The following is a 16,295-nucleotide window of genomic DNA, read 5'->3' on the forward strand; positions in this document are numbered from 1 at the left end:
TCTTGGATAAAGACATCAGTGGAGTAAGGCTGAGCTAGCTTCCACTCTAGAATGAGGCCTCTAAATCTTGCTAAGTACTCATGTAAGTTGTCTCCTTATTTAGTATTGAACATATTTTGTAAGATATCATATAACTTTTGGAGACTATCAGTGCTTGAGTATAGCTTGAGAATATCATGCTTACTTCCCATGTTTTCTTCAACCATTGAAAATTAAAAATAGATTACAATCTCCTAAAAAAATGATGAAATAAGAAGAATAATAAGTCTTACATGTAAAGGATGAAGGAAGAAAGTAATTTCCAAGCCTTGGTGAACAACTTCGGCCCGAGGTGTCCTTCCTTGGTGAATTGAGCTAGCCCAAGTTGATGTTGGGCTTAGGTCAATGTCCCATCCACTAAGTAAGAAAGTTGTAGGCAATTCAAACTCAAATAAAAGGCATGTATCTGGATTCAATCAGATTTAATCTTATCAAGGATCAATCTTCTTCAAATAGCCACTTCTCCTTCTCAAGATCTTTCAAGAATCAATCACCAAATCTTTCAAGATCTTCATTAATTATCTTGGCGCCAACTCACCAAATCTTTTAGGCTTGACTTATCTTTGATATTTTAAGCAAGATATGATTTAAAAGAAAGCAAATCAATCAAGCTTAGCAAATAATATCTCGAGAAGCTTAGAGAGGGAACCTTTCTATTTCCAAGGTTGGTGCCAACGTGAGATTGTACCTATGCATGGAAGTGTTTTTGTAGCCACCAGCTTGAAACCTTGTAAACCGAGAGCTGTCTTTGTAAACAGATTTCCCAACTACGCTTGGACGTGGGATTTGTCTCAATAACTAGGAAAAACAGCCTTAAGAAGGATCTTCTTCAGTTTTTTTTTAAAAATCCCACGAGTTGAGAGAGAAAAACAAACAATGATGCCTCTTCTTTTCAACTTAACAATTGATCTTAGATAATAGATCAGTACTCCAACCTCTCGTGCATGGCTCCGTGAAGAACATAGAGCCTCATAAACTCATGAAGAAGTACAAGGAACAAAGAAATGCCTCAAGAAGCTTTTTTCAAAACACTTCTATCAAACCAATTTACATGAATAACAGACAATAAGAGAAGTAACATATAACTGATGTAATTCTGTTTTAAGCCTCAAGAAACCAATCTTAAGATCATAATAAGCACGAGAGGGGCTTGATTAGAAATTTATTTTCATCACAAGCAGTCCTCTTTTATGCAATGATCAAAGCATAACCGAACTTGAAATTTTCTGCCAAAATTTTCAAACTGACTAAAAAGACCAGCTTTTGATAAACTTCTTCCAAACTGAGAGATATAACTCTTAATACTTTTATTAGATAAAGAGAATCATCTCTAAATCATCTTCCAGAGATAAGAAACCAAGAGCATGAAACCATAGATAGGTAATAATAACAAGAAGAAACAATTTATCTCAACAAGCTTCAACCTTGCTTCACAAAGAGCCTTTCATGGGTAGCTTTGATCATGAAATCTTTAGAATACCTTCTTGACATGGAGATCCTAAATCCAATACTTTAATACTATGTTGAATTTAGGACCGCATTATTAGAACCTTGAACAAGGTGGTGAGGGAGAAAGAGAGGAAAAAGGAGAGAGAAGAAACAGAGAAAAGAAGAAAAGAGAGAAAGAGAAGAGCTCGAGCAAAGGGAGAGAGAGAGAGTTTAGGGACAAATTGAAACAAGGGGAGAGAGACTTATGTTTTACCCCAAGCTAAAGGCCTCTATTTATAGTTTTTTAGATAATGTTATAATGTTTATAATGCCCTTAAGGCTACAAGTTTTACATAAGAAAAGACATAAGTAGACATGTTCTTCTTGACTAGTTACACCTTTGTGCCATTTTTATGAGATAACTTCTTATTTACTATCATGCCACCTCTCTTGGATGTGTGGACCTTCTCCTTGGTCGTGTGGGCTTAAACCCATCTTCTAACAATAGTAATAATTTAAATGATGACAAGGATAAACACAATTTGTAAAGTAACTTATTATTTGGGATTTATTAGCATGACAAATGTGTGTAAAATTATTGACTATTATATTTTAATGAAATCAAACATTTAGGTTGTATTTCAAAAGTACTAAATTGAATTATTTTATATTATACATTTAAATATATTAGACTTGTGCCATTTCATTGTTATTTTTGTCTTTGGAAAACATATTGGATGGACAATGAATGAGAAAACTTTTTACAAGATTTATCCACACATAAATTGAACTTAGCCTTATATTATGTTCTCAAGATAAATAGTTAATATATTAATGTTGCCTATAAGGATATTTTGGTAAATTTATATATGAGTTTGTGCTCTTTTAGAAATATGTGATTTCTTATTTTTATATTATTTAAAAACTTAGAAGATAATATATAAATGTCACATTAGCATTAAATTAGAATTTCAATATAAGGTTATTTTTGGTATGTTTCATATAATAAATTATATGTTTTTGTATTTATATGATTTCATGATTTTTAATATTATATTTAATTACTAACTTAAGTGTGAGAATTTATATATTATAATAGTAAACACGTTATTTTATATATATTTATTTAAATAAATAACATTATTTTAATTTTAATTATTTATTAAGTTAGAAATGTCAAAATCTACCTCATTTTAGACTATTTTATTAATAAATTTCTTTTATAGTCTCTATTGTTTTTTATAATGAACACATTAAAAAAAATACTTTTCATTGTACTTTCTAATGAATACGCTAATACAAAAAAACATTCTCTAGAGAAAGTAAATCACCCTAGAATTTGTTGTCACGTTCTCTTTCCCTAGTTGATCTGTTTTCCAAGTCCACTAACCCAATTGATTTATTTTCCTTAAAGAATGTAATTTTTTGTGTTAGTGTGTCCTATAGAAAGTGCAATGGAATGTATTTTTTGTGTTAGTGTATCTACATGGTAAGAGTTGGGGAATTAATTAATAAAATAGATTTAAAGTAAAAAAATTAGAAGAAAATGAAAAATTAAGCAACTATTGACTACTCCAAGTCTCTAAATTACAAAATAAGTGTTGATATAAGAGCTTGAATTTAACCTTTATAAGTCACCAAGATAATTGTTTTTAAAATTGAAATAAAATATGGCATGTATAATAATTTAAATTTATATTAAATTTTAAAAATAAATAATTATTATAATAATTTGAATATTGATATAATTTTGAATTAAAATCTTAATAATTTATTTAATGAATATAATTAATATAAATAATAGTATATTTTCTAAATGAAATATTTCAGAAAATAAAAAATATAATTTATAAAATAATCATCAACTAAAGTATACTAATTATATTTAATAAAATAGTATATATTAATATTTTATAAATTATTAAGTTAAATACATTATTAATGACATACAATATTTATCTTGCTTAATTAATTTAAAATAAAAAAAATATTAAAATTATAAATTATTGTTGTAAAATATATTTTAAGTATATAAATATTATATTAATTTAAATTAACCTTTTTTATTTTAATTAATTAATTATTTTAAAATGAAATAAAAAAAGTACGAAGAGGTAAAAACGACCACCAAGGGAGGATTTTCTCTTAAAGACCAAATTAGATGGAATGTGGGGGTGGGAAGATCGCCGCTATCTGTCACCTTTCTATCGTTGTGAATGAATATAAAAAATATTTTTATCAAAAAAAGATTCCATTTTTTAGGGGTAGAATTTCATATTCTATTATTGGGGGGGGGGGGGGGGGGGGGGGGGGGGGATGGGGTTAGTTCGAAATGAAGCAAAGATGAAGTACGTGTGCATTACTCTGTTCATTCGATTAGGCCATTAGTGATGAATGAGTGCCTCTTCATTTGAATCACGCCAGGTAATCTTCTTAGGCAAAAATCGGGGAATCGTGTTTCAGGCCTATTTTTCAAATCATTCACATGAAGTGTCACGCGGGACGCGTTATTGCCGCCCCCAACGAAATTTTTTCCCTCATTGCGCTCTGTTCTCTCTCTCTCTCTCTCGACCTTCCTCTCCCGACAATTTTTTTTCGCCCACTCTCTTCTTCCTCTTATCCTAGCACTCCCTTCGGCTTCTTCTCCCTTCTCATCGTCTTCACATCTCTTCTCCCTTCATCGTCTTCGTATCTCCTCTCCCTGTCTCTCTCAGCCTCCTTTCTCTCCCTCTCCCTCTCCTCCCCCCCGATTTTCTTCGATTTAACCCATTTTTTCCTCGAATTTCAAAAGGTAAGCCTAAACCTTTTTTTTTCAATTGAATTAGTGTTGTATTTGATTTTGATTTAAATTTCTGTGCATAATTTGTATTGATTGTTGCACAATTGTGGGATTTAGGGTTAAGGGTTTATGGTATTTAGGGTTCAATTTCATCTTTATAGGGTATAATTCGGGATTAGAGTTAGGATATTGTTCAAGGTATTTAAGGGTTTAGGGTTTAGGGTTTTTTAATTTTTTTTAGGGTTCTCGGTTTTTGGGGTGATAGGGTTTAGGGTTTGGGGCTTTTAGGGTTTTTAAGGTCTAGGGTCTAGTGTTTAGGTCTTGAATTAGGGTTTAGTTTTTTCTTCAAAATTTTTTAGGGTTTAGGTTTTGAGGCTTTTAGGGGTTTTAAGGTCTAGGGTTTAGGGTTTAGGGTTTAGGTTATGGAATTATGGTTTTTGTTCTTTTTAGGAATGTCATATGGGACACTACTAGTGGTGTTCGGTGAATTTGGACTTGATGAGTGTGTTTTGACATTATTTAGTGCACTTGCAATAGAATTATTTTGATTAATTTTGAAATATTTTAGAATGTTGTTGAATATTTTTGAAGTGCTATGGAATGATCTTGTCATGGGGTGAGGAGATTTAGGTGTTATAAATATCCATCACATGGTATTTTTTATTTTTTATTTTTGTGTTTTCTTCGTGTCCCTAGTTACTATGTCGGGTAAAAGTTGTCTGATTAATTTTTTTCATGAGGACCATCTTGGATTTAGATTATAAATGGCTGAAAGAAGATAGCAAACTCCTCGATCATATGACCTTTGAGCCTTCGAGGATGACATCAAAATGCTCGATCTCTTGGTTGAGCAGGTCAATATGGGGAATAGGATGCCCAATGGGGTTTGGAAGCATGAGGTGTATATGGATTGTGCCAAAGCCCTAAAAAAAATGTTGCTCAGCTCAAGAATCGAACAAGATCATGGAAGAAAACTTACCAAACAGAAACGAGTTGTCTCAACACTAGAGGGTTTGGTTGGGATACAACCACACAACGAGTTACTGCATGTTATTCAGTATGGCAAGACTACATCAAGGTCAGTAAATTATGGTGTACTGTAAAATATTTTGTATGTTTTTTGCATTACTAGAACTTTATTCCAAGCGTCTAAAGGATGTTTTATTCTTGTAGGAGCATAAAGATGTTGAAAAGTATAGACAACAAGGCTACCCCCTTTATGACAAAATGGCTTTGGTAGTGAGAAACTGAATAGCCATGGGGACAATAAGTCAAACTAGCGTAGACATGTGCACTGATGTCCAACATGAGGAAAAAAATTCACCCTTGGACGTGCTCGAGGATATCAATTTAGGTAGGGATACTCCATCACCATTCTTTAGTGGGAATGAGTCGGCACCTGATCAGTCTCAAAGTGGTAACCCGTCAACTTCAACTCGTCATAGAAAGAGACCCGAAATGTCCATTGATGACACTTTCATGTTCCTTGATACAATGAAGGAAATTGTCGGGGTATTGCGTGATGCTATCAAACCTAAAGATGGTAAAATAAAAGAGAATTGGTTCAAAGCCCTCACAAAAATCCTGGACCTGTCGAATGAGTTGATGTTTCATGCTCCTCAATGGTTGGATACGAAAACTAAGAGGAACATGTTTACGAAGCTGACAATGAAAAAGTGGCTTAAACATCATTATAGACAAATGTAGTAATGAGTTTTAAGTACACTATCTACTTTGGGATGAGTATTTTGAATTTTAATGATGTTTTTTTAATTATGACATTGTAAGATTTATCATTGGTAGATTATGAATGTCATTATGGTTAAGATTTGGGTTTTCATGATTGTTGGGTTCTTATTGTGTGGATGAAGATTGTGGATGTGTGATTGGATGTGGTTGTATAAAGGTGTGATTGAAAGTAGGTGTTGATTGAAGATAAATATATGTTTGTGTTTATGACTCTTAGGACGAAACATGAATTATTTTTGTAGTTGTCATTGTGCTTGTGGTGATTTTATTTACAGGTTCCCATGGATATTAAGAAAGACAAAAAAAGGATTGTAAATTTGTTAGCATTCACATGTATTTTGTACATCATGGGAAAATACTATCTCAGCCATAGAAATAAACGTGCACCACGTCCTTATGGGATTGGTGGTCCGTGGTCCGATTTATTTGCAAAAGGCATTAGAGAAATCATGTTAAATTTTGAAAAATTTACATGATGAATCAAATTGTGTTTCATAAATTGGTAGAGATACTTTATAGTAAATGATTTGTATCACCCACAAAGACCATCTCAGTGGAAGAATCGTATAGTGTTGGTCAACTACAATCATATAGTGTCACAATAGAGATGTTTTATAGATCAAATTGGACCATAAGTAGGTATTTCAATAAGGTGTTGAATGCTATTGTCAAACTTCAATCTGATTACATCAAACAACCTTTAGAACGTATTCACTCGAAGGTTTTAAACAATCCAATGTTTTATCCGTATTTTAAGGTAACATCACTTGGCCTAATGAACAATTTTAGATTAATATACAGGGGGGTTAGTCAACTTGATGCAGGACATGAACTCCAGTCGCATTACTTAGTTCATCTCCTGACGTCGTTAGTGGAGCATCAGTGTGCAATTCATGTTGATGAATCAAATGAACCTAAAAATCATCTACACGGTTTAATTTCGGGAATCCGAATTCCGCAATATATTGTGAATCATCCGGATGAAGCGGGCGCAACACTTCGAACCCTCATTGATTTTTTTTTCGGTCTCTCTCTCACACTCCTCGTCTTTTCTTCCTCTGATTTTTTTTTCTCTCTCAGCCTCCATCTCCCTTCTCCCTTCTCCCTCTCACTTCTCCCTTCTCCCTCATGGCCTCCCTTTTGCTTCTCCCTCTCTCTTCTCCCTCACCAGCGTTGGACAGACCCCCCTTCCTTCGTTCTGCTCCCATCGCTTGACATCGCACACTTGTGCAGCGCCATCACCGTCGTCGCCACACCTAATCCCTCCCCCCGTGCATCGCCTTCTCTACTATCTGTTGTTGTCGCCATCGACTCCCATAGCCTAGCCCTCTTCTCGTCCTAGCCTAGCCAAAGCAGCTGCTCTGAACCCTCTCCCATCATCGTCACCCCCTACCACCACTTGCCACCATCAGATCCGTCTACGCCGCACATAACCCTCCACCCCCCCGGATACCTAAGTTGAGGGGAAAATTATTTTCCCCCTTCGACGCCCCATCCCGTACAACCTGCGAACTCGCACATGCGATTTTTTTATTTAAAAAAACTTGCAAATCCTATTCTCAACCGCTACTTTTCCTTCAGATGATGCAATTTTGTCCACCCCAGCCACCTCTAGTGCTATTTTTCCTTCGTACAATGCAATAATAAGTAAAAATATATAGTGTGTTAAAGTTAGCATTTGATCAATTTTTCCTGTTTAATCATTCTTTTTTATGTTAAAGTATATCATATGTTATTAATAAATTAATAACTTAACTTATTATATTTGTTTCTATTATTTTTAACGCTATTTTTTTTATAATTAATCATGTGCATAGTTAATTGGCTCACTTAATTACTATATTAATGTACAATAAAATGCAATCATTAAATAATATAATATCTAATTTAATTAATTAGTATATTAATATATTTTAATTATACATTAAATTACTTATTCGTGTAGTAATCATGTTTGTTTTACCTAATTTGGGGTTTAAGTATTATGTTTTAATTAAGTATATTGTTACAATGTAATTCTCTTGTTTTTTATTTTTTCTCATTTTGGGGCACTAAAACTAGAAATTGTTTTCCAGTGCACATGAACTCGTCTACACTAACACCAAGTTTGAAGTTGAATTTCATGTAGATGAATGAAATGAATTTGAAGCAGGAGATGAAAATGAAGTTCAAATTTTAAGTTTGTTGACTAACTCCCCCACATAGTTAATTTGCATTAATTGACATGGTATAGTTAGGATTATATTAGGGCTATTGATGAAGCTCATATCAAAGCAAACGTCCCACTTGAAAAACAACAAAGGTTTTGGAACAAAAATGGCTATCTCTAACAAAATGTAATGGCAGCATGTATATTTGACATGCAATTCACATATATACTTGTTAGATGGGATGGATCAACAACTGATTCCCGTGTACTAAAGAACGCATTGACTTGCGAAGATAGACTCTTTGTACCTGAAGGTAAATAATATTTTTTTATTCAATATCTTTTATCTATTATTATCTTCAATTATTTTAGGTGGAATATATATATATATATATATATATATATATATATATATATATATATATATGTTATTAATAATTTATCCTAGTTTATTAATAAAATAATATATATATTTATTATATTCATTAATTTTATTAATATATTAAATTATAAATTTAAGACTGTTAATTAAAATATTGTTAAAGAGAGCATTTGATCAATTATTTTGGTTTAATTATCTCATTTTATAATTAATTAAACTAATCATTTTTTATTTTTAAAAATATATTATTAATTAATAGTACATAAAAGATCCATCTTTTGTTATTAATATTTATTTATTTATTTATTCAGTTCAATTAATTAATTAATTTATTTATTATATTCGCTTATGTATTTTTTACTTTATTTATTTATTTTTATAATTTATTCAAGTAACAAGTAATTATTATATTAATTTATAAGAAACTATAATAATTAATTAATATAATGTAGTATTTTATTAATTAGTTTATTAATATATTTTAATACTACACATTAAATAACTTATAAGTGTAGTAACCATGTTTATTTTTGTTAATTATCTATTTAAGTATATTATAAAGGGGGGGTTAGTCAACTTGAAGGACAAGATGATCTTCAACCACATAACGCCCTTCAACACTTGAAGTCGTTAGTGGAGTGCAGATGAAGCTTCATCTCGATGCAGGGGATGAAGGGGCCCTTCATCTCCACGGCTTAATTTCAGTCATGTGGAAGAAGGCCCTTTTTGATCTTCTTCGAATTGAAGGACGGGCGACGCTCTCAGCCTCGCTCTCTCTCCTCGCACCCCCCCATCGCGCGTCGTCATTTTTCTTTTTTCTTCCTCTCTCCCACACTCCCTTCCCTCTCTCGTCTCCCTGCGCCCCCGACATTGATCTCGTCCTTCTTCTCCCTGCATCCCCGACATTGATCTCGGCCACCATCTCAGTTCCCTCTCGTCTCCGGCCTCAACTCTCCGTCTTCTCTCGGCCTCGCCCTCTCTGTCGCACCCCCTCTCTCGTCTCCGTGACTCCCTCTCTTCTCTCGGACAAGCTCTCTCTCGCTTCTCTCTCTCTATTCCCTCCCGACCTCCCTTTCTTCTCTGTCTTCTCCCTCTCTTCTCCCTTTTGGCCTCCCACTCCCTTCTCTCTCTGGCTAGTCTCGATGAGGCATCGATTAGGCATCGATTTCACCCTTCGGCTTCGGATTTCCCCCTTCGATTTCACCCTTCGGCTTTGGATTTCCCCCTTCGATTTCACCCTTCAGCTTCGGATTTCCCCCTTCAATTTCACCCTTCGACTTCACCCTTCGGCTTCGGATTTCCCCAAATTTCAGAAGGTAAGCCTAAACCCGAATTTTTTATTTCATTAAATTAGTGTTTTATTTTATTTAAATTTATTCATTGCGTAATTGGGGGTTATTTGTGCATTATTTTGGGATTTAGGGTTACGGTTTATAGTCTAAATTAGGGTTTAGGGTTTAGTGCGTAATTAGGGTTTATGGTTAAGGGTATTTTAGGGATTAGGGTTTTTAAGGTTTAGGGGGTTTAGGGTTTTTAAGCTATAAGGTTTTTTGGGTTTAGGGTTTGGAATTAGGGTGTAGGGTTTAGGGTTTAGGGCTTTTAATGTATTAAGCCCTGGAATTAGTGTTTAGGGTTTAGAGTTTAGTAGGTGATAGGGTTTAGGGTTTGATGGTTTAGTTTTTTTTTTATGGTTTGTGTTTCGGGTTTAGGGTTTAGGCTAAGGGTTTATGGTATTTTAGGGATTAGAATTTTTAAGGTTTAGGGGGTTTATGGTTTTGGGGGTTTTGTGTTTTTAAGCTCTAGGGTTTTTTAGGTTTTGGGGGGGGGGGGTTAGGGTTTAGGGTTTTGGGCTTTTAAGGTATTAAGTTCTGGAATTAGTGTTTAGGGGTTTTTAGTCCAATTCAAACAAGGTTGAGTCGCCTACACGGGCGTCCATTAGCCAACAAAACCCGACCCCATCACTGACGAGGTACAGTTCAAAGTGACTGCAAAGTTATATGGGGCTCTACCAGGGGTCTTCGGTGAATTTGGATTTGATGTGTGTGTGTTTTCATTGTTTAGTGCATATGCATTAGTGAAAATAATTTAATTAATTTTGAAATGTGTGAGAATGTTGTTGAGAATTTTTGAAGTGCTATAAAATATTTTTGCCATGTGGTGAGGAGATTCGGGTATTATACATATCCACCACATGGTATTTTTTTTATGGTTTGTGTTTCGGGTTTACGGTTTAGGCTAAGGGTTTAGGTTATTTTAGGGATTAAGATTTTTAAGGTTTACGGGGCTTATGGTTTTTAAGATTTTGGGGGTTTTGTGTTTTTAAGCTCAAGGGTTTTTTATGTTTTTTTTTTTTTGGGGGGGGGGGGGGGGGGGGGTTTAGGGTTTAGGGTTTAGGGCTTTTAAGGTATTAAGTTCTGGAATTAGTGTTTAGGGGTTTTTAGTCCAATTCAAACAAGGTTGAGTCGCCTACACGGGTGTCCATTAGCCAACGAAACCCGACCCCCATCACTGACGAGGTACAGTTCATAGTGACTGCGAAGTTATATGGGGCTCTACCAGGGGTTTTCGGTGAATTTGGATTTGATGTGTGTGTGTTGTCATTGTTTAGTGCATATGCATTAGTGAAAATAATTTAATTAATTTTGAAATATGTGAGAATGTTGTTGAGAATTTTTGAAGTGCTATAAAATGTTTTTGCCATGTGGTGAGGAGATTCGGGTATTATACATATCCACCACATGGTATTTTTTTATGGTTTGTGTTTCGGGTTTACGGTTTAGGCTAAGGGTTTAGGGTATTTTAGGGATTAAGATTTTTAAGGTTTAGGGGGTTTTGTGTTTTTAAGCTCTAGGGTTTTTTAGGTTTTTTTTTTTTTTGGGGGGGGGGGGGGGGGAGGGTGGGTTTAGGGTTTAGGGTTTTGGGCTTTTAAGGTATTAAGTTCTGGAATTAGTGTTTAGGGGTTTTTAGTCCAATTCTAACAAGGTTGAGTCGCCTACACGGGCGTCCATTAGCCAACGAAACCTGACCCCCATCACTGACGAGGTACAGTTCATAGTGACTGCGAAGTTATATGGGGCTCTACCAGGGGTTTTCGGTGAATTTGGATTTGATGTGTGTGTGTTGTCATTGTTTAGTGCATATGCATTAGTGAAAATAATTTAATTAATTTTGAAATGTGTGAGAATGTTGTTGAGAATTTTTGAAGTGCTATGAAATGTTTTTGCCATGTGGTGAGGAGATTCGGGTATTATACATATCCACCACATGGTATTTTTTTATGGTTTGTGATGGTATTTTTTTTATGGTTTGTGTTTCCGTGACGAGTAAAGGTTGTCTGATAAAGTTTTTTCCGTGAGGACCGTATCGGATTTAGATTATACATGGTTGCAAGAAGACAACCAAGTGGTCGAACATATGATATTTGGACATTTGATGATGATAGCAAAATGCTCGATCTCTTGGTCGAGCAGGTCAATCTAGGGAACAAGTTGCCTAACGGGGTGTGGAAGCATGAGGTATACATGGATTGTGTAAATAAGTTCAATGAAGATACGGTCATGAAAAAAACTGTTGAGTAGGTGAAGAATCGAACAAGAGCATGGAAGAAAACATACCAAACGGTAACGAGCTGTATCAACACTAGTGGGTTTGGTTGGGATGCAACCACACAACGAGTTACTGCATGTAATTTTGTATGGCTTGATTACATAAAAGTCAATAAATCTGTATGGCTCGACTACATGATGTACTATAAAATATTTTTTATGTTTTTCGCGTTAGTATAACTCTATTCCAAGACGTCTAAATGATGTTTTATTCTTGTAGGAGCATAAAGATGCTGAGAAGTACAGATGTGAAGGCTGCCCCCTGTAAGACAAATTAGCTGTGGTGGTGGGAAACACAATAGCGGTAGGGTCAGGAGCTGCAACCTTTGTAGATCAGGGCGATGAGGTGATCCGTGAATCGGAACATGTCCCAATGGATGAGCCAGTGGATGTTGATATAGTTAGGGATACTCCATCACCATTATTAAGCATGGATGAGTCTCTAGGTAATCAATCTGAAAGAAGTAAATGGTCATCTTCAAGTCGTCGTAGAAAGAGAACCGAAATGCCCAATAACGACACTAGTAGCAGAATTTTTGATGCAATAGATCGAATTGCTCAGACATTTCAGAATTTCATGATGAAAGACGATATTGTAAGAGGTTGCGTCAACGCCCTCAGGGAAATCCCAGACTTGCCTATAGAATTGAAGTATCGCGCTCCTTCATGGTTGGATACACCAACTAAGAAGGTCATGTTTATGGAAATGACAGTGGAAGAGCGAGTCGAGTGGCTTAAATTTTGTTTTGAAAACTAATTGTAATGCGTTATAAATACACTATTTTTTTGGAATATTATTATGTAGTAGACATGATATTTGAATTATGACGTTGCAAAACTTATTAGTATGGTTTGTATTTAAATTTGATATGTTGTTGTGTTTATATATTGCATAGATAAATATGGTGTTTTGAGTATGGATGTGGAATGTGATTGAATGTAGGATGTGGATGTGATTGAATGTAGGATGTGGATGAATGTAGGATGTGATTGAATGTAGGATGTGATTGAATGTAGGATGTGTGAATGTGGATGAATGTAGGATGTGATTGAATGTAGGATGTGGGAATGGGGATGAATGTAGGATGTGGAATGTGGATGAATGTAGGATGTGGGAATGTCGATGAATGTAGGATGTGATTGAATGTAGGATGTGGGAATGGGGATGAATGTAGGATGTGATTGAATGTAGGATGTGTGAATGTGGACGAATGTAGGATGTGATTGAATGTAGGATATGGGAATGTGGATGAATATGGTTGTTTATAGGTGTGATTGCGAATAGGTTATAATTGAAGATTGATGTTTACTCGTGTTTATGAATTTTAGGCGATTGAATTTGTGGATTTTCATGGATACTATGACAGACGATGAAAAGGTTGCAATTATGGAAAGATATACTTTGATGATCGCCATGGAAAGATACTATCTGTACCATTGCAACAGACGTGTACCACGTTCTTGTGGGATGAATGGTCCATTGTATTTGCAAAAGGCACTAGACAAATCTCCAGTTAAATTTTGTAAAGTGTACAGGATGAACCAACTGGTATTTCACAAATTCGCAGATATACTTTCTAGTAAAGGGTTTTTATCAGCCACAAAGACCATCTCAGTTGAAGAACAACTTGCATATTTCCTCCTAATTGTTGGTCAAGGACAAGTGTATAATGTCACAGCAGAGATGTTTGATAGATCAAACTGGACGATAAGTGAGTATTTCAACAAGGTGTTGGATGCAATCCTCAAACTTCACTCTGATTACGTCAAACGGCCTTCGGAATGCACACACTCGAAGATTTTAACAAATTCAATGTTTTATCCCTACTTCAAGATAACATCACTTCCTATAACTAAATAATTTTACATTAATATACAAAGTTAGTAAATATTAATTGAAAATGTATAATTAGGATTGTATTGGAGCTATTGATGGAACTCATATCAAAGCCAACATTCCACTTGAAGATCAACCAAGGTTTTGGAATAGAAAAGGTTATCTCTCACAAAATGTGATGGCAGCATGTTTATTTGATATGCAATTCACTTATGTACTTGCTGGATGGGAGGGGTTAGCAGCCGATTCCCGTGTATTGAAGGATGCATTGACTCGTCAAGATAAAATCTTTGTACCTGAAGGTAAGTAATATATTTTTATGCAATACTTTTTTATCTATTTTATCTTTAATTATTTTATGTGGTATATAATTTTTATTATAGGAAAATATTATCTAGTCGATGCTGGTTATGCAAATCTTCCGGGATTTTTGGCTCCATATCGAGGAACCCGATATCATCTGCAAGAATTTGGAGATAATATTCCTAGAAATGAAAAAGAATTATTCAACCGAAGACATTCATCTTTACGGAATATTATTGAGCGAACTTTTGGTGCTTTAAAAGCTCGATTTCAAATATTAAAAGGCACTCCTCCATTTTCTTTTAAGATCCAGGTGAAAATTGTACATGCTTATTGCATATTGCACAATTATATACGTGCAGAAGATTATGATGATATATTTGAAGAAGAAGATGATGATTCGGGTGGCGAGCTCGGTGGAGGAGGTGATGCGGTCCAATTAGGTGCAATGGATGATACAGACAGTGACGATTGCGATGATCTTGAGGATGTGGGTAGCCAAGTAACAAGCATTCGGAGGCAGAGTGCATTAGAATCCACAAGAGCGGAACAATTTCGAGATACCATATCGACATCCATGTGGAACGATAAATGATGGTTTACTCTTATTACTTTTGAACATACGTAATTTATATGTACTAAACTTGTAACTTGTTGATTGTAATATTAAAGTCACGAACTCGTTATTTGAATAATTTTTTTTAGGTTATTTTAAAAGTTGTATATGTATTTATTTATTATTTTATTTTATTTTATTACTATATTAAACTTCATATTTAAGTCTCTGGTAAATAAAATATAATTAAAGTATGCATTTGATTAATATATCATCATTAATTATGTCAAAATATATTATTAATTAATACAATGCAAATCTATCTTATGTTATTAATATAATATTTTTATTCATTAATCAGAATTTTTTTATTTACTCTATTGTATTAGTGATTTAATAGTGGTCATTAAAATATTGTTAACTTAAACATTTTGGTTTAATTAATTTATTTTTATAATTATTAAAATCAATAATTTTAAATTTCTATAAGATAAAGATTAAGATGAAGTTGTCTACACTAACACTCTATTTCAAAGATTTCGAAGATGAAGTTGTCTTGACTAACACCCATTTCGAAGATGAAGATCATGTAGATACATAAGATGAAGATGAAGATCAAATTTTTATTTTGTTGACTAACCCCCCCAAAAAGTTACTTATTCTCTTGTTTATATTATATTTTTTATTTTGGGATATTAACGTTGTACTTACACCAAAAGATGAATTAAAGTTGAATAGATGAATTTAAATCTTAACTTCCAAGTTTATTGTGAACTAAACCCCCGTTGGATGAGTTGAAGTTGAACGGTGGAATTTAAATCTTAAAGTTTATCGTGGACTAAACCCCCGATGTAATGTGTGAAGGACAAAGGTGATCTACTTTTCCAAGTAATAAAAGAACAACCCAAAAGCTGGTTATCCACCCCGCTTGCTCAGTTCGGAGCGCGAGGCAAACTGAAAGTTTTGAAACTTTTAAACTGTTTGTTCATATGGGGAGCGTGACTGATGATTCTACTATCTTATCAGACTTTCAGCTCGATGCACTCATGATTTTTGACCGTCTGAGCCGCGGATTCAGCTGGATGTACGCTTTTTCGACTTGAGAGCTGAGCATTACTCCAGATAACAGTCCCCAATCTTTTTGTTTCCGAATTCCAGCAATCTATTGTAGCCTTTTCTGTTTTCATCTCAAGTGTCAGCCATCTTTTGCAATTTAATGCTCCTTAAGAGAAGAAACCAACCATCCTGATCTCTCTTACGGACCGACCAGTTTCTTCTCTCGTTCCTCCCTATCGCTGATTGGTACCAATTTGGATTAGATAACCTCTGTGCAACTTTTTCACCGGAGAGAGTGATCTGGCTGTTGTTTCCACTAATGAGAATTTAAGTAACCTGTAGTCAAGTTCTAACAAAACCTAATGCTATCGGTTCGATTTCTTCTTGTCATTGAGACACAAAGAAATCAGTC

This window comes from Aristolochia californica, unplaced genomic scaffold, assembly GCF_029961685.1.
Source record: "Aristolochia californica isolate CCGP_79_NKW_82.1479 unplaced genomic scaffold, dmAriCali1.0.hap1 SCAF_1, whole genome shotgun sequence".
NCBI classification, from domain to species: Eukaryota; Viridiplantae; Streptophyta; class Magnoliopsida; order Piperales; family Aristolochiaceae; genus Aristolochia; species Aristolochia californica.